Source organism: Fundulus heteroclitus, chromosome 7 (assembly GCF_011125445.2).
Source record: "Fundulus heteroclitus isolate FHET01 chromosome 7, MU-UCD_Fhet_4.1, whole genome shotgun sequence".
Lineage (NCBI taxonomy): Eukaryota > Metazoa > Chordata > Actinopteri > Cyprinodontiformes > Fundulidae > Fundulus > Fundulus heteroclitus.
The window spans coordinates 8,148,584-8,174,269 of NC_046367.1; the positions used below are offsets into that span (position 1 = coordinate 8,148,584).

Genomic DNA, 25,686 nt, shown 5'->3' on the forward strand with positions numbered 1-25,686 from the left:
GAATTATTTTGTAAAGCAGAATTGTCAAAAATACCAGTCACTGGACTATGAATTTGGAAATCTGATTGTCACATATGACAAAGTGCTTGCAGCTGTAACTGCTGGACAGGGTGACTTTATTGACTCAGAGGAGCAGAAAACAAAGGCACGGCATACTTTTGAATTTTCATTTATTTAAAAGAAATTAAATGATGTATTCTTTTCCTTTCACTACACTATTGTGGCAATGAAATTATCCCAAGAACATGCATAACAATGTTTGTGGTTGTAACATTTCAAAATGTGATTAAGTTTATGGGGTATGGCATTTTTTTCCAAAACCTTGATGAGCATTCTTGAGAAGTGAGAAATAAATAGTAGGCTGAAATGAGCCAAATGTACCAACAGCTGCTGGTGCATCTTATTTTCCTTCTGTCCCTTTGTATGGTGACATTTCAAATGACTCTAGATATTTTTTGTGTTTTTCTTAATCTCATTTTGAGCTCCCATCTTCACTCCTTCAACCCATCTTGGTTGTAAACTGTAAAATATTTCTGTGGCCGATTTTGTTAAATCATCAGATCTTTTAAAAATAGATAAATAAATTCACTCTTGCACACATATATTTGTATGATAAGGCTGATATGGAGTTCTTGTGGAGGAATCTATCATGAAATGGTGGTCAAAATCCAACAGAGAATACCGTTGCGAATAAGACTAGAGATCTGGCAAAAGGATAAGGATAATGAGAGGATAATGAGACGTGTACATAAAAAAACATAATGGTACATTGAAAACACATGTGCTGATTCAAAAAATATTGTCATTAATTTTCAGCGCAGGCTGGCGCAGGACAATGTCCCTAACCTCTGCGCCACTGTCGCAAAGATACCACACAAGAGGCAGTGCCTCTTGTCTGAATTCCGGGAGCATGCTCAATATACTGTTGACCCTCAGGGGCGAAGGGCAGGTAGTCATAGAGATGGAACTTATAGCATTGCCCAGGAAGATGATCTTAAAAGAAAGCAGCTTTGTGTCCACGGCAGTCCCTTACCCCACGTTACAGCCACATGCAGTTCCTGATTGGTTGTTACAATGTGACAAGAGATTTTACAGTTACAACCAAGATGGGTTGAAGGAGTAAAGATGGAAGCTGAAAATGAAATTAAGAAAAACACAAAAAATGTAGTTTGCATCCAATATTTAACTTTATTGAGAATATTAAAAAAAAGGATTTTAATTTTTAGTTACCGATCTCTTTTTGCCTTATTTTACCTTGACAAACTGGACGTTGTTAGCATTCTTTTTCCTGTTTGATATGATTGCAGTCGTGGAGCTTGACCTAGTTGGAATCCAACAAACTGGAACAGAGCAGAAAATTGGACTTGAATGCCTCCTTCTCATTACACAAATCTTTAGCTTCCTCCAAAGATTGTCTGATGGATTGGATTTAGGATTCTGGCCGACCCATTTCAAAATATTATTACTACTTACACCTGCAAGAAGATTTATGCATTTAGTCACTACTCACTTTGTTGTGTGACCATTGTAGAGTTGAGTGAAGATGAAATAGCAGGACAAATATTGGTTTTCAATTACATGTTGAATAGTTTGTCAGCTAACATATATAAAAAGAGCAAAAACAACATTGCAATACCTAGCAGCTGCCATTAAAACTCTTTCTATGAGAATGTTGCGTGCAGTTCAAACTTCTGATGACAGGATGATAAAAATATGTAAAGAGAAAAACTTTTATGAGAGTTTGGCCACACCACACAAAGCCAAGAGAACAAGAAAAAATCCAGGAGCTAAATATGAGCTGTCAATGGCAAGATTGCAATTTATACATTAAATAATCAATATATATAATAATAATAATATATAATATTATTATATATATAATAATATATATAATAATAATAATAATTCAATATATTGAACAGATTCTAATATGATCTGTGTGATAAAACTATATTTGATAAAAAAGGTAATTTAATAAGAACTAGTTCATGACAATAGACTTAAAAAATGTTTACTTGGAACAAGCTCTTGATAAGGGCGAACTGACCTAAAACTGAACGCCAGCTGGGAAAGGATATTATCCTCAACAGTTGTTACATAACTTTGAAAATCATCTCTGCAGATGCTTCACTCCTTGCTGTGAGCAGAAGAAAACTGGTTGTCTTTAGCACTGAGGGAGTGCTGTCATTGGTTCCGCTTGGAAACATAACGCTGTGAAAATGAGTGGCCCCCCAGAAGATTTACATCACAAGAGCTGACTTTTATCCTGGCTGCATCACACTCAGTAGCAAACCGCTCCAGTGCACACTTGAGGTCATGTCCTGTAGAAGCCAACAGAGCCACCTCATCTGCGAAAAAAAACAAAGATGAGCTCATGAGATCTCCAAACCAGAATCCTCCTCTCCATAACCACAAATTGAGCTCCTTTCAATGAACATCAAAAACAGGATCAGTGACAAGGCGCAGCCTTGGCACAGTGAAACACAAATTGGGAACAGGGTCAACGTTTTGCCAAAAATGAAGACACGGTTCTTGCTTTGGGCATAGAAGGACTCGTCAGCCCTTAAAAGCCACCCAGACACCCCATACTCCTAACCTGACAACAGCCAGACGTATGTTGCTCCGCCTAGCTCCACTCACATACATCTGGGACATCGCCCGTTGAAAGTGATTTCTCCAACCAATTTTATGGTCTGGCCAATCAGGACGCAGGGCTGGCATTTCATAGATGTGATGTAGTAGAGACGCGACCATGACGTGAGACTGTTTTGATAGCAATGGCGGCTCTCAAGCGTTAACATTGATGCTGCTATTTCTTCTGTGTTGTCCAATCTACCTAATATTGTTTCATTAAAAGAACATCAGAGAACGCCTCTGAAGGCTTTTGTTGGTGGAAACCATGTTTTCGCCCTTCTCCCGACCGGATTTGGCAAGTTTTGTTTTCCGGGGCGCGTCCGCGTCTGCAGCGGATGCGCAGACGCGGACCCGGAGCGGTTAGCGTGAATCATATTAGGAGGCCTTTAGTCCTCAACACGGTCGGCCCAGGATCGACTCCGACCCGCGGCGCTTTGCCGCCTGTCTTCCCCCCTCTTCCTGTCAACTCACTGTCAATAAAACGTGTGCCTCTAGAGCCGCAAACACATACAAAAAAAAAAGTTGTGTTTTTTTCCTGCATCGCTCTCATCAGCGTCACGGGTTAGCTTCGGTGTGAGTGGTTGAAATAGCACGTCAATAAAGATGACAGACAAGTGGCTTATCCAATCATATGCAAGAAGTTTTGATAAGGCCCAGCCTTCAATAAAGGCAATTCCTATGGCGGTGTCCCAGATGTATGTGAGTGGAGCTAGGCGGAGCGAGACATGCATCTGGCTGTTGTCAGGTTACCATACTCCTGCAGCATCCCCCAAAATAGTACCTCACGGGACACAGTCATAGGTCTTTTCTAGACCGGATAAACATCCTCTCATGACCCCCTCAGCAACTGATATGACGCTACCTGTCATTAGAGGCTCGTCAATAACTGACCAATCAGTAATCGTAATTTGTCCCAAAATGAAACACCCCTTACTTGCTGGAGCAGCATGCCCTTTACCTCTTACAACATCGCCTGGATTTTACATTACAAATGCATTGCTGTCAGAGAGATTTTGCTAAAAGATATGGGATGGGTGGTCCTGTCACCCATGGGTTGCCGGTTTGATCCCCTGATCAAACAGAGATAAAATTTTATTGTTTTCAAACCAGGAACCACACTTGAAAGAGGGGGAAAAAAACAAAAAAGCACACATCAGCTTTCTATACCCAGATGAGCTGTATCAGATCCGTGGAATTATCAAGGCTTTCTCTCATTTCACTCTGAAAGCTGTTAAGTTTTGTCTCTCAAGTGTCCATCCATCCAACTCTTGTGGTACAAGGCAGCAGCTGTATGCCTTTTCCTGCTGCTGGCCCGTCTTTCTGTATAAAGCACCCGGGGGTAGCAGCGTGGTGTTTTCACAGAGGTGGCCGCTGAAAAGAGCTCAAACACAGTCAAGCCTCACCCTCCCACCGCTGACAGAGCAGCCCCGATGCCTGGTAAAAAGTATGCAATCAAAGCGCTTGGGTCTTTCAAAATCTTTTGTTCTCCTCAGCTGAGATAAAAGATCTAATATAAAGCTTTAAATATGAACCTTGTCTGTCTAACATCCCCCGGGCGAGGCAGCGGCCACTTCAGGCAACTCGATCTTAGTCAATGCTCTCACGCCTTCACAGCTGGTTGCAAGGAGGAAGTCTGTGCCTAACCAAATCGATAAAATTAATCTTACTGCGGTTGACATCTTTTTTTTATTATTAACATGTTCTCCCAGCTCCCACCATTGTAAAAGAGATAAAAGATCTAAAATAAAGCTTTAATATACAACTAGATGTGTCTGACATCCACCGGGTGAGCACCGGGTTGCTTTGTGAGCGTTGGACGCTCCAAAACAGGCTCTAGCTGGGCGAGGTTTGACAGCGAGCCGGGAGAGTAAGCTCGAGAATAATTAAATCATTTCACTGCAGTTAAAATATTTTTTATTAATGTGTCCTCGCCCCACCATTACTAAGACAAAAGATCTCATATAAAAGTTGGCCTATAGATATTGTTTGGTCACAGAGTTAATTTACTGAAAACAGCCGTAAGAAGGACAAGTCTGTCCCTGGCACCTACAGCGGCTCCAGGGAGGTCTAGGTCTGTCAACACTTGCCGCTGTCACTGGTCCCCGCCGTCTATGAGTCCTGCAAAATCAAGCTGATAAAAATTATTTCACTTCTGTTAAAATCTTCCAAAAAAACCTTCCAACACACAGTTTCAAAACAGACAGAGTTAAGACAGGCTCTGTTTTATTTTATAATTAGATGTGTGATCCAGATATTTATCCCAGTGGAAAACTCCTTAAAATATATCCAAGATAATCTCGCATGTACAGATATAGAAACGTTATTTATATATTTTTCTTTTGTTTATTTATTATTTATAATGATGTAGGCTATTTAGATCAATTACCTTTTCTTGCAGATTTCTTTAAAGTGTCATCTGGAGGTGGGGGTGGAGGACAGGGAGGCGTGTCCCTGTTCCAGGCGAAGACGAAGGAGCAGAATCCAGCAGCGCAGCAAACAGCTACTTAACTGAACAAACAGGGAGCAAGACGTGAAGGACGTGGACTGGAACTGACAGGCGAGGTGTTGGATGACTGAATACAAGCCAGCGACCAGGAGCAAACTGAAGGGAGCTTATGTAGGGAGGCTGGCAGGTGGAGTGAGTTCTGACTGATTAGGGCCTAACAGGTGTGACTGATTGCTGAGGGAGTGGAGGGTGAGCTGAGTGACAGGAGGAGGAACTGAAAAATAACAGAGAAAAGGCCAGACCAAAACTAAACCATGACACTAACAAGTTTTCCCCTTTTGGCTACTGTAATAAAAAATTACAATGCAATATCCCGTCTTCCATTGGGTGCATCATCACCTTTGTGTTTATATATGTACTCATTCTAAGCTATGAGAACTCTTTCATTTTTTTATGGAATTCTTATGAGACTTTGGCACAATATGTACGTATTTATGAAAGCAAACTTGATCTTTGCTTATAAAAACCTAAATTAGTTACACACTGTCCTTTTAATATTGCTAAGTTTCATCACCATGTCACACATTTCTTAATCCAGTCTAATCGGTTAACTTCTCTCCTTTGATTACCAAGAGAACATTAGTTTTTTTGTACTTTCACCCAATCACAGCTCTTAAAGCTATAGTGGATATTCCTGTTCAGAAACACTTTTATTATACTGCATGAAATGGTCCTGCTATCCTGACAGTAGTCATTATGCAGAAAAATGATGTTCAAATATTAGATAGCTGCAGGACTGTAAAAACTGAGACCAATCACCGCCATTTGGACCGAATGGCAGTGATTGGTCAGAGGATTTTTCCTGCCCACACACCCATCTGTGCCTTGAGTATTGCCTTACATATTGATTGTCCTACATGGCAATCATTCTGACATGCTCATATAATGCCAACGTGCTTGCATCTCCCTTGTTCATTTACACTTGCTGGCTGCGTATCCACCCTTCTAGTGTTTATGTATCCAGTTAGCTTCAGTTTTAACTGTTCATTGTAGCTCTGATGCTCTCACCGTATACTTTGAAAATGGCTGAAAGTCGCAAGAAGCAAACTACGTACAAGTTTATGTGAAGAAGAGGAAGGCCTCAGTAGAAAGAAGTAAGCAAGAGCAGATAAGACAACCTTGCGTATATGCAGTTATTCAAAAAGGGACTTACTCACATTTCCGGAAACATGCATCACACCTAGTCACGAGTTCACCACACCTCCTCACTAAGATAAAAATTTCTGTAATTTTTTACTTAGAGTCACAGCTATATGAATCACTCTTAAGCTAAAACTCCTAGGTAGGAATTTCTAGACTAAAATAAGAGCTCTCTGAAAAGACTTTGAGAATCTTTGTGAATACGGGCACTGGTGATCAAGAAATCAAAAGAAAATAGAACCTATCTGACAACATAAATTAGGACTGAAATATCAACAAGCTATGATTTGATAAGAGGATACATACTTTTTAACGTATACCTGAAAACATCATTATTCAATAGAAATAGTCAACTTCTAACACAACTGGTGGTTGCGGCTCTTCTTCTGGGATTCTAGTAATACATGCTTTTTTTCGATTTTTATCCAACAAATTGTTATGTAGGTAGGTTTTTGTTTTGTTTCTTGGTCTTCACTTTTAAATACTGAAACACAAAATTTTTACCACTTTAATGCTTGACTGGTGTGAGACTTGTTTTCTTAGCACAAACAAAATAATGGAAAAACAGTTAATTTAGTCACTTTACTTCATTTTCATCACCTTGTATAAAATAAGTTAATGAAAACAGATAATGTGAAAAACAAGAACATTGGTGTAAGAGAGGAAATTTTACAGGTTGCTTTTAAAAATTCAAACATCATAATCTCACCTTCTCTCTCTCCGTCTCCTTGTGTGTGTCTTTATCCTTCTCTTTCACACTCTTTTTCACAGTGACTGTGTGTCCAGATGGAGTGTGTGCCATGCTCCCAGACGGCCTTCTGGCTAATCATCCCCCATACACCTCTAAGCTTCATCCCCATGCACAGAAATCCGCTCTCATACAAACACAAAGACACATAATTTCTTGAGAATCAGTTAACAATAAAGGCCATTTTGGTTCAAGGTGAGACTGACTTTGATGCTTGATGATATGACTGCATTGGCACAAATTTGTATCTGGTAACAGGGAAAGACAACGAAAGACCTATTGTCATGGTTAATTAATTCATTTTACAAGACTTCAGAAATAGTCCATTGCTATGGTGGATAGAACCTTTACAATGGTAAACTCTAAGTGAGAAGATTTAAGAGGTCAGCAATAGTATTCAAGACTGGCAGTAAAATTTAAACCATGATTATTATTGTAAAACAGTCAAAGGAAACCACCAGTAGCACATTTGCCACTGGGCAGTGGCTAGTAATCACAAAATATTCATTTGGACAACATGAACATGATTCTCTTATTAAGTGGTCTCACTCAATTGACCCCTTTGTAGAACATCAATAATGCCTATGCAAATTCTCCGTTATCCGGGTCATCACAACAGCAAACAGGCTTGAATCGGAGGCAGCCGGCCTTTCATTCAGTTCTTTCTGAACATCAATATTGTGCATCTCCTGTTGCACTGCATCCCAAAAGTGCTCTGTTGAATTGAGATCTGGTGACTGTGGAGTCCACGAAGTACCCTGAAATCATTGGCATGTTGAAGAAACCATTTTGAGATGACTTTGTGACATGGTGTGTTATCCTGGTGGAAAAATTGATAGATTTTGTCCATAACAATATCTGTTTAAACAATGCTTAGTTGGAACAAAGGAACTCAAAGCATGCCAAGAAAATAGCCCTCATCCCAACATACTCCCACCACCAGCCTCAACCACTGATAAGAGGCATGATGAATCTATGCTTTCATGTTGTTTCATGCATTTTCTTTTCTTACACCATCTACTGTCATGTCCTGTTTCACTCCATCCATAAATCTCATCTTTGGTTTTCCTCTAGGCCTCCTGCCTGGAATTTCCAGCCTCGGCATCTTTCTACACATGCACTCACTATTCCTCCTCTGTACATGTCCAAACCATCTCAGTCTGATATCTTAGGCTTTATTTCCAATACATCTAACATGAGCTGTCCCATTGATGTACTAATTCCTGATCCTATCCATCACTCCTGAAGAGAACCTTGACAACTCAATTACTGCTATCTCCAGCTCTGCTTTTTTTTTTTCATAATCTCGTTACTGAAAAGTGCTATATAAATTAACTTGCCTTGCCTTGTCATTTTCCTCAGTGCCACTGTCTCTCAACCTGCTATGCTTTTGGCCGGCTGGCTGTGTCTCACTCTGCCTCTTCTTATTACTGTGAGCAGCTGCACATGCGTCTCCCCCTGCAGCAACACTATTAGCCTCACTCCAAACACCTATTTCTGCCCCTTTATATTCAAGTGCTTCACAAATGCCCAAACGTGAATAGTTGTCCAGCTTTCCATGCCTGCCTTCATTATTCTGATCAAGTTCTCATCTCAGGGTTTCCTTGTCTCGCCTTGACCTTGTTCGGACACCTCATTGGCTTCTGCTTTCTGGACACTACCTGGACTGTATTACATACAGTAAACCTTGTCTAACCCTACCAGATCTGTCTGTACATCATTCAGGCTCCCTGTGTAGGACCCTAACATGACTCAAGGACCTCTCTTCAGCCTCTGCTGTTCACCTCCTGCTGGGAGCAGTGATACGCTACCTGCAACTTCTTTTAAAAAAGTTTTGGCTGTCATAACCAGGGGCATTTCCTGGGCCTGGGAACATTGGGGACTGAGTCCACACCCCCAGCCAGCGGATCACCATCAGCTTATTGTCCTGCAGCTCTCCATGGCCCCTGCCTGTCTGAAATCATTCTATATGTCCCCAAGAAACCAATCATCACCTGCCTAAATGATTATCGTCCCATTGCTCTGACCCCCTTCATCGTGAAGTTCTTTGAGAGGATTCTTCTAAAATACATTAAGGACGCCATCCCTGCTGGCCTGGACAGCCTGCAGTTTGCCTACAGGGAAAATCGCTCAACACAGGACGTTGTCTTGTTAGCACTGCACTCGGCTCTGACTCATCTGCAGCAGCCCAACACCTATGCTAGGATGCTCTTCATAGATTTCAGCTCAGCATTCAACACCGTGCTCCCAGACATGCTGGCTCCGAAGCTCCACAACATGGGGTTATTCACTCCTCTCTGCTCCTGGATCAGTGACTTCCTCACCAACAGGCCCCATGTGGTGAGGATAAGGAAACGGACATCTGCTCCACTGATCCTCAACACAGGGACACCGCAGGGTTGTGTCCTCAGCCCTGCTCTCTTTACCCTTTTCACCTAGGACTGACTGGAAGTTTGCGGACAACACCACTGTAGTGGGTCTCGTCTCCAACAAAGATGAGTCCCACTACAGGGATGGGGTCAGTAATCTCACACAGTGGTACACCAGGAACAACCTGATCCTGAACACTAGTAAGACCAAGGAGGTAATAATAGACTACAGGAGGTCCAGGAAGACTGAACATGTGCCTCTCTAAATACAGGGGGAGTGGATGGAGCATGTGGACAACATTAGGTTACTGGACATTCACATCTCCTCCCACCTTTGTTGGATTGTGAAAACCTCCCACCTGGTGAAGAGGGCCCAACAATAGCTCTTCTTCCTCAGGAAACTGAAAAGGTCTGGACTTTCCACTACACTGCTAAAGAACTTCTAGAGAGCTACCACAGAGAGTGTGTTATGTCTCAGCATAACTGTATGGTATGGGAGCTGCACAGTTCAGGAGAGGAAGGACTTAGCATGAGTGGTGAGAACAATGCCGGGATTATGAGGTGCCATCAGCAGGATCTAGACTAAATTTATGCAGAACGAGTCCAAAGAAGGGCCAGACGCATCACCACTGATCCCATCCACCCAGGCAATGCGCTGTTTGCTCCTCTCCCATCAGGTAAACACTTCAGAAGCCTCAAAGCCAAAAAAATAAACTTAGAAACAGCTTCTTCCCAAGAGCTGTGAGGGCAATCACCCCCGATGGGAGACTGCAGTCCAACGCTTTAAAAAATTACCCCACTGTTACTAACTCCTTCACATGTTACAATCACCATTATGTTACTGCCTACTTGCACACTATCATCTCAGAATGTCTAAATGCACATTGCTGTAAACAAAGCCTCAAATCATCATCACTGTACAGTAAGCACCTCACAACCTCAATATCTGTTATCTTGTGACTCTCCTAACCTTAACCCCATAAAAAAACTGTAACCATTGTTCATTGCCTGTTTGTTTGTCAGTTTGCCTTCATTATGTGTAATGTGTGTAATGTGAACCGGAGTAACCAAAGACAACTTTTGCCACAGTAACACATGATGACAATAAACCACTCTTGAAACCTATCGACACCTTAGCCCAAAACCTAACCCCTAGCCCAGAAAAAAAAGAGGACCAAGAAAGGTTCTTACTTCGCATCAAAGTCCTCAATTTACTAGTAAAATGAGCAAAAAATGTTTTCACTCAAGTACTGCAAGTACAAATACACACAAACATTAGTATTACCCATAGCCCATAATTTATTTACCGCTAAACAGTGAAGTTATGTTTGGCATCCTTATGTCATTAAGGACATTGTGTCCTTAATACCATAAGGACATAACGTTATATAAATAAGAGGTATTTATTTACGTAATATCAAGTTGCTAATATCCGATTACCTTAATTTATGCTGTCTGCTATGTTTAATCCTTCACTGTTGCAGATACAGCTGCTTTACCGAGCTTATTTAATTTCTCCCAGGCATAAGTATAATTTAGGGAGGATGCATTGCCAGATTTGCAGTGCTACTTGGCTTTGTGGCCACCAGTGGGTAGCACAGCTTGGTTAGTAGCTGAAAGACATCCTTGCCTGCTTGTCTGCCTCATAGGCAGAACACCTTCAGGCCACGCATTTGCTAATGCCTTTTTGACTTAACAGAGGGGTTTAGTTGAAAAAGCATGTGAAATGAAATACCTGGTACGTGTCTTAATAAACATTGGTGGTAGTTTAGGAACAACAAGAATATCTTTGTGGTTTGTAGACATTACAAATGTTACACATTTTAATTGTTATGTTTTAATGCTATAAAAGTGTTAAACAGCAGTCCTTCTGCTTAGGGTTATTACACAATACCCGTCTCATACTGCCCATTGTCTAGCACCTATAGATATGCGTTTAATTTCTACATTTAAAAGAGTCGGTTGCATGGAACTATTTCCTTATTTGGCTAAAAGCTGCCTGTAACTAAAAATAAAAACCTCCACTTTTGAGGTTCTGCAAACTATTTTAGTTTTTTTTTTCATTTTCTTTAATTACAGTTCGGTATCATTTTCCTCATATGCCTTGTCTTAATTACTGTTTTTACACAGCAGCGTAATGTCATCATTGTGTGGTGAGACCAAGCAAAGCAGACACTTTTACATCTCCACTGGTATCAAAATATTTTGTTTGTGCGCACGTGCCAGGATTCTTAGTTTGAGTGCAAAAGTGTGCAGCAATTTGCACCGCTTAAACTGTAACAAGTCACTGAAGGAAACACACAGCAGGAAGCACTGATATGTTCAATTTGTCAAAATATCAACTGGCATCAACATTTGCGTCTGCTACAGTCCACATGGCTTTGAAACTCAATCCGCCTCTGCCATTAAGAAGTGATAAAAGAGGGAGTAAGATTTGCTCTCATAACAGTTTTTGATTACAGTGAACTGTGATGGTGTCAGAGAGGAGGGTAAACCCAGACGTATTCAGGGAGGTCAGGCAGGTCAAATTCCTCAGGAAGAGAATGTGGAGACGAAGGGAGCAACATGGGAACTAAGGAACCCACCCTGCAGCTCTTGCTGTACCCAGTGTTAACTGTTGCTTGGAAACCAAACAGTGCTCCTCACTTTTCTATCCTCCCTTCCTTTTTCTTCTTGCTCTAAAACCTGCAATTTTCATTATGATATGCTGTTAAGAGAAGCAGTGCTGAACTCTTGTGTTGAATTGGTCCACTGATATTTGGGTGCAGTGGGTGTTTCTCCAACAATTGTGTTCTGATTGTGGCAAACAATCTGAAGATTACTTGACTAAAATATTGGGAGTGGCCAACAAAGGATGGGGTTGTGAGCATGTAGTGGTAAATCGATAAAGATAAGAGGTAGAGAGCGAGGACAGGGGAAGATATAGAGTAAAGTGAGGAGCTTCTCAGATATTCTCTTTTTCTGGTGGGATTTTTTTTTACTAAAGGTGCATCAACATTTATAGCACACAAAACAAGACAAGATCCAGCTAGGCTCACATATTGGTTTGAAGTATTCACATAATGGATTTGCAAATGTATTAACATTATCTGAAGAAAAGTGAGTATACCCCTCAAATTTTTCTAAATATTTTATAATACCTTTTTCATGGGAAAACACTGAAGATGTGACACTTTGATGAAATGTAAAGAAGTCAGTGGTAAGTTGCATTTCCTCAAAAATAACTCCCATGCCCATGAGAGTTGATCCAGTGTGAAAAAAATAATGGTGGCCACACAAAATATTGATGATTTGAGCACAACTTGGACATTTTCACTTAGGGGTGTACATGCTGGCATTCATGGATCCCAAAATGAACTGTAGCTCCCCACAGCTGGCAGCACTCACACAGCCCCTCACCATGCTTGACTGTAGGCAAAACACACTGTTTTTTGTGCTCCTCACCTGGGTGCCACCACATGTGCTTGACAGAATCTGAACCAAAAAGTTTATTTTTGTCTCATCAGACTACATGACATGGTTCCAGTCATCCATGTCCTTAGTCTGCTTCTCTTTAAGAGGCTTTTCATATGCACTTCTGAAAAAATTCAAGGAACACCTTGAAAATGCATTAGATCTTAATGGGAAAAGTCTTGCTGGATTTCCATAGTGATATGGAATGGGTAGGGTTGTGACCAAAACAAAAGGTAAATGGCTTGTACAGCGCTTTAACTAGTCTTGACAACCTCCAAAGCACTTTACACTACATCCAGTCATTCACACCCTGACGGTGGTGAGCTATGTTAGTAGCTACAGCTGCCCTGGGGCAGACTGACAGAGGCGAGGCTGCCATATACCGGCACCACCAGGCCCTCTGACCAAAGCCAGCAGGCAATGTGGGTGAAGTGTCTTTCCCAAGGACTCAACGACAGAGACACTCAGTGCAGGGGATTGAACCGGCAACCCGCCAATTGCAAGACAAACTCCCTAACCTCTGTGCCACGTCACCCCTAACAAAACAATGCAACATAATTCCCTGAAAATTAAAAGGATCAACCCACAGAGGGCTTAATCCAAAGTCATTGAAAAAGAGAAACTGAAACACTGCAGCAGCAGTCAAGTCAAGTCCGTAATTGCAGTCAAGATGCCATAATTTATCTTGTAGAGGTCTGTGCATCCTTCCATGTATATGCCTCCCTAAACACTGACCCACCACCAGACCGATCATGCTGAACATTGGCAAACAGGCTTAAATCTGAGGTAACCGGACTTTCACTCAGTTTTTCTGAAAATGTTGACAGAACTCATCCTGTTTCTCCTTGGGTAATGGTCCTCCGACGACCCTGTCCAGCTCCCCTAGAGTAAATGGAGTATCCCCTTGAATCTCCCGCATGCTCTTGCGCAAGGACATCTAAATCTATCTCAAAATAACTTAGAATATTTGGAAATAAAATTAAATAAATCTTTTTTTTATTTTCTTTTTTACCAAAAAAATAAATAAATAAAAGAAATCTTGACACCCACACATACCCCAACAAACTTGCCACTGAAAAAACAGATCAAATGTATTTAATGTGTATATGCACACCCAATGTAAACCTAAAAGTTCATCAACAACTTAGTTTTAATTGATAACATAGTCCTGTTTTGCACTTAGAAGGATGGGACAATCTTGTTTAGTGAGGATTGTCCCAGGTTTGATCCATAACATAAACTTCCTTACAGCAGTTTTTGCTATTATGATAATTTCTGGATACAATTTAAATTGCATTTACAATATGCATAAGCAATAGAAATGTAAGGATTTACTCTATAGGAAATTTTATGTTTACATCTTGTCCTGCCTGCATAATAAGTCATCTTTCTTTGTTTGTAATACAATACATTATTTTTATCATCTAAAGACCCTGGTGGGCATTATCAAATTTTAACATTTTCACCTTGAGTTGCATGTCTTACGGCCAAAGTCATCAAGACACTAAATTAGCCATAAACTGTGCTTGTTGGCATTTTATTGGTTAAACCAAAAAAAATCTAAGTTTTGTTACCAAAAGCACAGGGTCAAACACCTCCGCAATTTTTTCACTGTAACAGATCAAGTTATGTAATGTTACATAATCTAAAAAATGAAAGTAGATATCAAGCACAGCCCTCTGATCGCTTGGCTCTGAAAAACTAACACCACATCTAAAAGACATGCTAACTCTTTTTTTATCTTTGATGTGGAACGGGGTGGAGGGAGGAGGATGGAAAGGTAGGAGGAGGGAGATGGGAGCGAGCAACGGGACTGGGATGCTCGAAGGTGGAGGAGGACGTAGGTGTAAAAGCAGCTGGGGAAGAAAAGGCAGGACTGACACACAAAGGTGGATGATGTCTCATTTCCAGGGAGATGTTTTCCCGTGAGTCCTCTTCCTCCTCCGTACATGTCCCCGGAGCTAGCCGAACTCAGAGGCACCCGGACAATCAAGCGGGAATTTCTCTGGCTGTTATCTCTGAATCACAGACAACACACAGGTGAGGTCCTAGGTTAAGTACATGGGGAGGAGGAGAAGGATCCAGCATTATTCCGTCTAATATGTAACCCTGGGGAAGTGGTGGGAGATGTTTGAGAGGGTTGGACTTTCCTCTCTCTCTCTCTCTCTACACACACACACACATATATATATATATATATATATATATATATATATATATATATATATATATACATATATACATGTCCTGCGTGTGTGTGTGTTGAGTGAACCTGTTTCAGACATGCATTAAGTTTTAGAGTGCAGAATGATTTCAAGGGATCAGTACCATATTATGTGGCTAAAACTTCACTCTGCTTATTTGTGGTATTTAGCAGTCCCAACAAAATACACATCTTTTTGTAGTAAGGCAGTTTAGATAAATTGTTTTACTCGTAAGAGCCTACAAGGCAATAACAAAAATAATGTCACTATTGGAAGATGTACAGCAGCTCGCAAAAATATTCACTCCCCTTGACTTTTTTTCTTTTGTCAGATTACTACAACAACCTGCAAGTTATGTAGTATATCATAAGCAGAAAAAAGTATAGATAATTGTAATTTTTTTATCAAATAAATATATCAAAAGTGGGACATGCATTAGCATTCATGACGGTGGCCAAGAGGTGCAAACGCACTGCAAGTACATAAATGCACTGTAAACACGAAAAGTACTCCAAACAAATTGAGGCTAACACACAAAACACATGCAAATGAAAAATGCAGCAAAAGAGAAATACGGCAATCACATAAATTAGACACACAAAGTGCAAACATTCAATTAAATTCAATCTTATTTATATAGCGGCAATTCACAATGCATGTCATCTCAATATACTTTACAAAGTCAAATTCAACTCAGGGTAACCTAACCCACTCTAACTATAAGCTGTGTCAAAAAGCTTTAGGCCTAGTCTTAAAAGTAGACAGGGTGTCTGTCACAGGGATCAAAATGAGAGTTGTTTCCACCGGAAAGGAGCCTGATAGCTAAAATATCTGCCTCCCATTCTACTTTTAGAGACTCTAGGACCAGTAGACCTGCAGTCTAAGTGCTCTGTTAGGAACATGAGGGATAATCAGATCTCTGATATATGATGGAGCTTGATTATTAAGGGCTTTATATGTGAGAAGGGTGAATTTTAAATTATATTCTTGATTTAACAGGAAGCCAGTGAAGGGAAGCTAAAATAATAGAAATATGATACCTCTTGTTGTTTTTCATCAGAACTCTTTCTGCTGCATTTTGGATCAGCTGATGCAAATGAGCTCCACATAATGGAAGTGCTCCAGGCCACTGGGGAGGGGGGGGGGGGGGGTCGACCACCAACCAAGTCATATGTGTCTTTGGTTCTTAGCTTGGTGGAAATACTGTGGTCCTGGATATTTGGCCTGATTGCAATATATGAATTGAAATATTACCTGATAATATGTCCTAATCCAGAACATTTTTAGTTAAACATGTAGTGTCGCGCTACCCACTGCACAGTGCCGCAGTGGGTAGCAAAAAGGTTCTGGGTTCGAGTCCAACCCTGGGTCTTTCTGCATGTTCTCCCTCTCCAAGTACTCCGTCTTCCTCCCACAATTGTTAGGTTAATTGGTCTCACTAAAATTGTCCTTAGGTGTGAGTGTGTGCGTGAATGGTTGTTTGTTCTGTCTGTCTATGTGTTGCCCTGCGACAGACAGGCGACCTGTCCAGGGTGTACCCCGCCTCTCGCCCATTGAAATGCTGGAGATAGGCACCAGCACCCCTCGTGACCCAATGAGGGATAAAGCGAGTAAGAAAATAGTTGGATGGATGTAGTTGTCAGACTCAGAACAGAAGGACCCAGTATTCAAGATGGACATTTTATTAGGAATGTAACTGAGCGGACGGTGCCGGTGTTATCAGCTGGAACCTCTGCGGGTGGAGACAACAGGTTAGTGACCCCGTCTGTCAGGATGTGATTTAACACGAACGTGCCGGCAACTAACCTGGTCTTATGTCCAGTCTTAGTGAAGCGATGGTCGGGGAACGGGCAAAGGTCAAAACCATGTAGGCAATCGGGAGCAGGAAAATCCAAAGGGGTTGAACAAGAGCCGATGTCGGGAACATAGTCAATGGTCGGAAACAGGAGATCAGAAGTCCGGTGAGGTGCCAAGGGATAATCCAGAGCGAAGTCGGCTCACAGTTCAGAGATCGTACACGGGCAAACAGAGATCAAGCAGGTAATCAGGTCGGGCGGGCGTCTAGAAATAGGTCGGGCAAACGGATCAGGAAGGAACAGGCAAACTCGCAGGTCAAGGGACAGAACAGGTCAGGAACAGGTTATCAGAGTACAGAACGCTAGGATAAGACAATCACAAGGATGAAATAAACTGGCACTACTGTCTGGTCTGGAGGGTGAATATATACTGTCGTACGCAGGTAGAGCAAGTGAGCCACTAACCGTTTCAGAAGCCGGTATGTTGCACTGGTCCTGATAAGTGGGTCCAAGGGCCCTGTTAGAATGTACTGAGTCAGAGAGGGATGGATCTACTTCAGGGAGGCTGACTCTGGGGAAGAGGCAGAGACAGGTAGGGAATCCAGTGTCAAGGCTTGGGTCAAACACAGATGATCAGTTGACTTGGCTGAGGTCTCCAGTAAGGCAAGGCAATAGGCGAGACCTGCATCCAGGTGAGAGAATGTGTAACGGGAGTTACACTCCAGGCAGAGGTACGCAGACAAGGGCAGAGACAGGCAGGCTAGGTTAAGTGACAGTCCAGGTATTCAATATCCAGAAACAGAAGCCAACTGGTGAGTCCGACGGGGGTCAAGGAAAACAGGTGAAAATCCACAAGAAAATACTGGTCATAAAAGGCAGATAAACAAGGAATGCTGGATGGTCTACTCACACAAAGTCTTTCAAGGATCTGGCAGTTTCACCCTTGGAGAGCCTAGTATATATTGTAATCTCCACAGGTACAGCAACTCTGCTTAATTAGAGCCGCTGCAGGTGTAACTGCTCAGTCCTGATTGCCAGAGCTGAGCACCCCCTCCTTAAAGTCCAGCTCTTGGTGGACCTCTGGGTTGGTCAGGATGTAGACGGTGCAGGCTTTTAAACAGAATGAATCATCCTGGACTTCAAGATTGTTCCTCTAGTCCATAGCCCTATCAGTCCACCAGATAATGCAAACCATGACCTCATCGTCTGGAGCGTAGGATGCATCATACAGTGTAGACAAGATCTCTATGGATCAGTCGGGTTGGTGTGGGGGTGTAGGCTTGAAACTGGACTGGACAAAACGCTTGAGCCGGGACACATGAAACATGAGGTGGATCTTCATGGATTGTGGAAGGCTCAATTGGACAACCCTCGGTAAGCCTGCCTATGAACAGTGAGTCCTGAGGCTTTGAGGCGCCGCTCAAGGTCATGGCCATCAGTTTTCAATTTCCAGAGTTCATAGGTGTACCAGGGGCTGAGCAGAATAAGCTGACAGTTCTAGTTTTGAGAGGGTGTGGAGAGCTAGGAGACTGCTTAAAGATTGGTTGCAGAAGTCAACCGACTCAGTGACTGAGGAGAAATCAGCAGAGGAGAGATGTTGGAGGTCTATAGTCAAATTGTCTGGCTTGATCTTTTTCAGGTCCCTATAGCAGATTTGATGCTTGTCTTTGGAGTGACAGCTCCTTTGAGATGGCCTTGTGGTCAAACACACCCAGATCATACGTCAGAAGGTTGCAAATGGGGGCAGATTTGGAAATGACCAGGTCCAGTGTGTGTTCCCTGGAATGTGCGAGGCCATGTTGTTAGAGATTGAGGGAGTCCAGTAGTTGCAGAAACTAAGCTGCAAAGTAGCAGGAGGGGATGTCTGCATGAATATAAATATCTCCAATTATAATAATATTGGCAGAGGTGATGCAGAGTGTTGTGAGAAGGTCTTGTAACTCTGAGATGAAAGCTAAGTTGGGTTTGGGGGGCCGGTAGATGAGGAGCATTGTTATAGCGAAGGGGGGTTTACATTTAAATGCAAGGTATTCAAATGAGGACAGTGTAGGCAGGGGGAGGGGGGACAGCTCCATGTTCCTTTGATGTATGACAGCTGGGCTGCCACCATGACCAGGGCTGCGGGGTCTCACCTGGTAGCTGTAACCGGGGAGACAGACATCATTTAGTAATAAATAAAACCCTGGCTGGTGCCATGTTTTTGTTAGACACATGAAGTCTAATCCCTTGTCCATTATGTGGTCTTGTATGAAGGATGCTTTATTTGTGAGGAATTGTGTATTGAAAGGTACACACCTGAGAGCAACACTGCTCTGATGACGAGGCAGACGTATGAATGTGGTCCAGATGGATGGAATGTTTTAAGCTGGCTGGCCAGGCTGATGGTAAACAAACGTTTGATGAGAACTTCTGGGGATGTAATGACGATGTCACTGAACTTCAAGTTCTTTGATGGCTGCAGTGCACATTGAAATGGGGTGGTTCTTGAGCGTTAGCAGCTGTGGGATAGAGTACTTGAGCAGCTTCATGCCGGTCGTTGAGAATGTTTGCCTGGAGCTAGCCGGCAGCCAAACACAGAGATGGACAGCGAAGGCGACCAAAAATTCGCCCATGCCAGAGGAGACTGAAGCGTTCAATTCTGTATCCCGTGCAAAAACTTCAAGAGAAATACTATTTAGAATGAGAAAAACAGCAGAGAAGCAGCAAACAATAAACGGCAGCATCCTCTCCCTGCAAAATTAGCAATAAGTGGGTGTGATTTGATAGTACAATAACAAAAAAACAACACAGATTTGCTCTTAGTTATAAAAGGAGAGAAATTAGATTGGATTATGTGTGTTATGGTGATGAAAAGCAGCAAAATGTATTGTTTGTCACACATCATCAAAATGTTTTGAAGCACCTTATTTAGATCTTCGTCATTAATTAGATTTGCTTATTGTTATGACTCGCCAATCATTTTACTACCTTATCTATTTGATATTAATGCACACTCATCTGTCAGCTTTTTACTGGGATAGCCTTCTTGTACAAGCAATTAATTGTATATCGCAAAATGACCTACATCAAATAGGCAAAAAAAGATGGAAAAAAACGATGAGCAGCGCATCTGTCCGTTCACCTCTGGGAGGAGAATAAATGAGTGTTGAAAAGTAAATTGGTCCCTGGATCACAGTGCAAATATACAGACTTTAAAGTGGATTGCTGCAGATCAATGTGCTTTTTTCTCTTTTTTCTTTTTTCTCTGCGTCTTAGTCTAGAAAATGAACAGCACTGCAGCAATCAACAGCGAGGAAATGGCATTATAAGTGAACCTCTAGATGACCTTTTAGGCTACTGACATTATCATACAATACAGAAAATACTTTTTCACCCCTGTTGTATATATACTTTGTAAGTATCTCCACTTTTTATTCATGACTATCCAACATTATTTATTATATATAATTTTCTTATACTCAACAAAATGATGCTAGGTAGAGCCGTCTTTAACCCGTCGGGTTGCTTGAACTAATTCATTTCTGCCTATGGGGATGATAAAGTTTATCTTATCTACATATTAATAGATGCTTGATTGTCAAAGAAGTGTATGTGCTCATTTCCTCAACTGTTTAGGTAGTGGATCAGCTCTCTCTGTTTCCGCCATCTTCCCTGCTTAAGACCCTTATGCTGTGTCCAGACCAAACTCCTTTTCAGCGTCAAAAAGTTGTCCAACACCTCAACTTGGATGCTTGTGCACATAAAAGTCAGACGCACTGTCTAGAGCAGGGGTCGGCAACCTTTACCACTCAAAGAGCCATTTGGACCCGTTTCACACAGTAAAAAAAACACTGGGAGCCATAAAACCCTTTTGAAATTTTAAATTAAATCACACTGCATATAACACATTTTTTGCGACAGAATGGACCCGGAGCAGAAGCAACGCATCTTTGCCTTTTTTTTTATTTATTTTTTTTTTTTCGTACAAAGTACAAAACTTCTACTGTTGTTTTATGGAAATCATCAACCCTGCTAATGTCAGTTTTTATTTTGAATAAAGCTTGGTGCGAGTAAACGCACGTCATGGTTGGATTATTTGATTTTCATCCCATATAAACGGTACTTTCGGAATACTTTTCTTTTAATCTGAACACATTTTAAACACATCCGGGAAAGTTACGCATGTAAACGAGCTCCTGTCATTAACTAGCTAACAAGCTAACAGCTGCATTAGACGAGCTATCTGACGTTCAGGCGGCACCTGAAGCTCGACTTCAGCCGCGCAGGACTTCACAGCCTCGAGCAAAGGGCTGTTCGCTTTTCCCCACTTTGAAAATGAACAAACGTCAGATACAGAAACGACTCTTACCCTGCTGTTTAGCTCTCTTCACCCTCATCAATGACTCCATGTTATTTTAAGTCCCGTGTCACCGTGGTCCCCTTGTCATTTGTAGAATTTACTACAAAAAAAAACAGCATCTGAAAATGCCGCCTTCTCTGCGCTCACTGTGTTTATTTCGCTCTGCAGCCACCCAGAAAGCATTATTTCTTCTTCTTGAGTTTATTGGCAGTTGGCAAACATCTTTTCAGTGCGCATTACTGCCACCAACTGGTGGCCAGCATTGACGAGGTACACAGCTCAGCGACATAATTGTTTTCAACAGCTGAGCCGCATCAGAGCTATCAAAGAGCCGCATGCGGCTCCGGAGCCGCGGGTTGCCGACCCCTGGTCTAGCGCCTCAACGCTCTGGTGGTGCGTCTGACAAAGTGGCTCACGTGGGGAGAAGCTACCCTGTTTGAGAGAGGGGATTGGCTTTATTTACTGAATAATATACTACATTCTGTGCTGTGTCTGAATTCACCAGATAATGTAGAGGCATTTTGAGTTTGGTGAGTTTCGCCACCTACTGCAGGAGCTGCATGAAGTTCAGATTTTCAAACTCTTGCATTTTCTGCTCTAGAGGCGGGTTGCTGGTTCAAACCCCCATTTCATCTGTCTCAGTTGCTGGGTCCTTGGACAAAACACTTCACCTGTTTTGCCTGCAGGCAGTGGTCAGAGGACCCGTTCGCGCCAGTTGTATGGCAGCTTCACTTCTGTCAGTTTGCCCCAGGGCAGCTGTGGTTACAATGTAGCTTATCACCGTTGGCGTGTGAATGTGTAGTGCAAAGAGCTTTGGGATCCTCAGGACTTGATGAAGTGGTAAACAAGTACAGATCATTTACCATTTATTTTTACCAAGGTAAAATTCTAAGATTTTCCTAAAAGTATGTCACTAAGAGCTACTTTTAGTCTTAGGATTCTTTGTGAATACTAGGGCTGTGTTAAAATGATTTATTCTCATATCAATTCCTAAAGATCGATTCATATAATCAGAGATCGATAAAAAAAAATATTGTTTCCACTGTGAACTTAAATGTGTGAGCCAGCAATACTCACATGGACCCACATGGACCCAATGCTGACAGGTTTTTTTAGTTCTTCTTCTGCTCTGAGACCTCAGCAGGACAAAAAACGAAACAAAGCGCCAAACTCCACCTAGTGGTCGGAAGCATGGACGCAACATACATCACAGGAGCCTTCACACTCCGTGTCCAGGAGGTGAATTTTTAATTTCAAATTTTAGTGTCCATATTTAGTGTCCCTTTTGGTTTAAAAAAGTATTTTTGAATTGAAATTAATAGAAATAGCAGCTGTAGATGTCTCTGGTGTCTCTGTTTTCTACCCTGGATCTGTTTGGGTATTCTACCCCACAGCATGTTTGTGGAAGTAATTGTATCAACATTCAGGGAGACATCTAAGCGTAATGATGGTCAATGTGTCCAAATACTTAAATTTTAAGAAAGTATTTTGCAAACTGTAATCTGACTTTTCATGTTGCTTTTGAAGTGATGGCTTCTACATTCCTAGGTGGCCTTTAAGTCGATTTAAGCACAAGATGTGTTTCTCAGGGGACAATGGCACTCCCTCATCAATTCAGCCAGCATCTTCACAAGGTCTTTTGCTTTTGTTCGGAGGTTGATCTGAACTTTTTACAACAGTAGGACAACTCGACATTCCTATGTTATTTATTCTAGCACATAATTGTTGTTGAAGTCAGGCATCTGGAAATTGGAACCCAGGATCAACCAGACTTCTGGAGGTCTTCTGGAACTCTTTAGATTTTGTCATGATTAAATACTGGGAAGCAGTGATTTCAGGTGATGTACAACAATATATTTGCTTTGGGTATGAATAATAAAATTTGTCATTTTAAACAACATTACCAAGTCAGGGCACCATATATATATATATATATATATATATATATATATATATATATATATATATATATATATATATAGATAGATAGATAGATAGATAGATAGATAGATAGATAGATAGATAGATAGATAGATAGATTCTGGAAATAAATGAAAATGTGTTGGGTCACAGCTAATCAAGTAAATGTCACTAAGTGGGCTTTTACTGCTTACTGCAGGTGTCAGCAATCAACCTGCTAAACCTCCATGTATGCTTCCAGAAGTGGAATTTATCTGGCATTTCTGATCTTTTTATGCAAGACTGACATTCACTTTTTTCCTGTGAGCTGTAAATTTACACACCAGATAATTAGAGGATGAATCATAGACATTTAGCATCAACTCCGAGAAACACACAAGTGTCACTTTTGCTGGTGATTTCCATTCCTTCACATTATTGTAATTCTAAAACTTCTACAGAAGACCACTGTACCTTGGTTCAACAATACAAGTTGTGGGTTCATAATATAGTATGCACACGACTATAGGCTTAGGTATTGCAAAAATATTATCTTTAACATGATGCTCCAACTCTGATAAAGTGGGGTTTCCAAAGGTTTTCCATAAGTGGTAGGGTGCTTTGGTTTCATGATGAGGAGAGTAATACAGAGTAACATTAAATGGAATTATTAAATTAATGAAATTAATAATAAACTGTATGAGAAAACCTAACATGAAAAGTGGATGACTGCTGATGAAAGATAATAACCTAAACTAGCTCATTATCAGTAACTAATTATCCACAGATCTCCATTTCAGATTTCCATTTCCAAACATTTCAAACATTACTGAGAACAAATATCAGAGGAGTAGAGTGAAAAAAATGTGAGAAAAAATATCCTAACCCCCTGCAAAATGTTTGGTATTACAGTGTTGCCAAAATTTTATTTGTAAAAACTGGAGTAGAGTAAATACAATGTTAACAGGTACTAGAAGGGGCAAAACTATATAGTTTAGTTTTTATTTGTTTGTTGGGTTATTTCAAACCAGTACAAAACAATTAGTGTGGAGAATACAGAGTAGGAATAAATAACTTGGAAAGGAGTGGGATGAAGACAAAGTTATTTACTCCCACCCCCAATTTGTATTCCATAATAAATTATGTGGTTGCTGCCATTTACAGCTTAGCAACTAATTTTCTGTGTTAAATCAACATAGCAAATTACAGTATACAATATACATGAAAATAATCTACATATGCAATATAGTTATTATAGCCGCATATATACATTACAACACATATATACATTACAACACACACACACACACACATATATATATAATATATATATAGAACAAATATCAGAACATATATATATATATATATATATATATATATATATATATATATATATATATATATATATGTGTGTGTGTGTGTGTGTGTGTGTGTGTGTGTGTGTGTGTGTGTGTGTGTGTTGTAATGTATATGTGTGTTGTAATAATAACTATATTGCATATGTAGATTATTTTCATGTATATTGTTGTTACTGTAATATATATATATATATATATATATATATATATATATATATATATATATATATGTATGTATGTATGTATGTATATATGTATGGTATATATAGTGATGTGTATGTATGTATGTGTGTGACTATATACTAGGAATAAACAAGGAGCAGCAAGAACATGGGTAGCTTGATGGAGGACCTAACAATGAGAGTGACTAAGCTGATTAAATAGATAGACAGAAGGGAAGGCAGGTAAAGCAGTTAGCACCGGTGAAAAATGAAGTGGTAATTAAGCAGAAGGAAAGAGAGCAGTGACCTGGCAGAGACAGGAGGGGAGCAGAACCTAACAGGAAAACATGGTGAATGAACAGAAATGACCAAAACAATTCACTAACAGAACTAAGAGAAGGATCTAACAGAACTACTAGAATAATAATGAACAGCAACTGAGTAACAGAAGGAACGGAATCCTGTGTTTTCACGAATGATGTGAGAAGACATAAACAACACTGCAGGATTCTCCGGAAACCTAACACTAAGTAATCAAACTTCTGGGGATCCTGACAAAAATGAGCATGCACACCTGACAGTCCAGGTGCTATTAACAGAGAGTGCAAGGTGATAAAGCACCTCCACAGCCTACCCACTTAAAAAATTAATCCGGCACCACTGGCTGCTCGTGATCTTTCTCTCAGCTTTTGCAGGAAAAATCTGAGCATTAAGTACCTTTTATGGCTGGGGACAGCCATGAACTGCCCCTCTGTGTGCTGTGTAGAGATTCCCACAAGCCCCTAGCGAGCACTGCTGATCAGTCACATTACAGCCTTCATAAGACCAATCCGAGGACAACCTTATCAGAGCTTACCCAGAGTGCCTGGGTCCCAAAATGATAGGACATTGATTTGCTGTCCCCTGGAAAATGGGAGTGGGGACTTAGGTATGGAGAGCAGGGTGTGGGGGAGCTAAACGCCTCGTGGTTTGTGAGGTGGGCTCTGGTTGGTTGGCCCGTTCGGTTCATGCTAGCAACCATCTCTGGGTGGACGGGCTCGTGGATCGTCTGGTCTGGGATTGTGGTGGTCCCGGCCAAG

The 25,686-nt window shown here is 41.1% G+C and overlaps 1 long non-coding RNA gene across 1 annotated transcript; it reads right to left on the reverse strand.

The window, feature by feature from the left end:
* Nucleotides 1-4,629: 4,629 nt before the first annotated feature.
* LOC110369374 lies at nucleotides 4,630-7,572 on the reverse strand. Its single transcript, XR_002428987.2, has 3 exons — nucleotides 6,990-7,572; nucleotides 5,021-5,142; nucleotides 4,630-4,765 (listed from the first exon to the last, which is right to left on the reverse strand). It is a non-coding gene; the product is annotated as an uncharacterized LOC110369374 (long non-coding RNA).
* Between the last annotated feature and the right edge of the window lie 18,114 nt (nucleotides 7,573-25,686).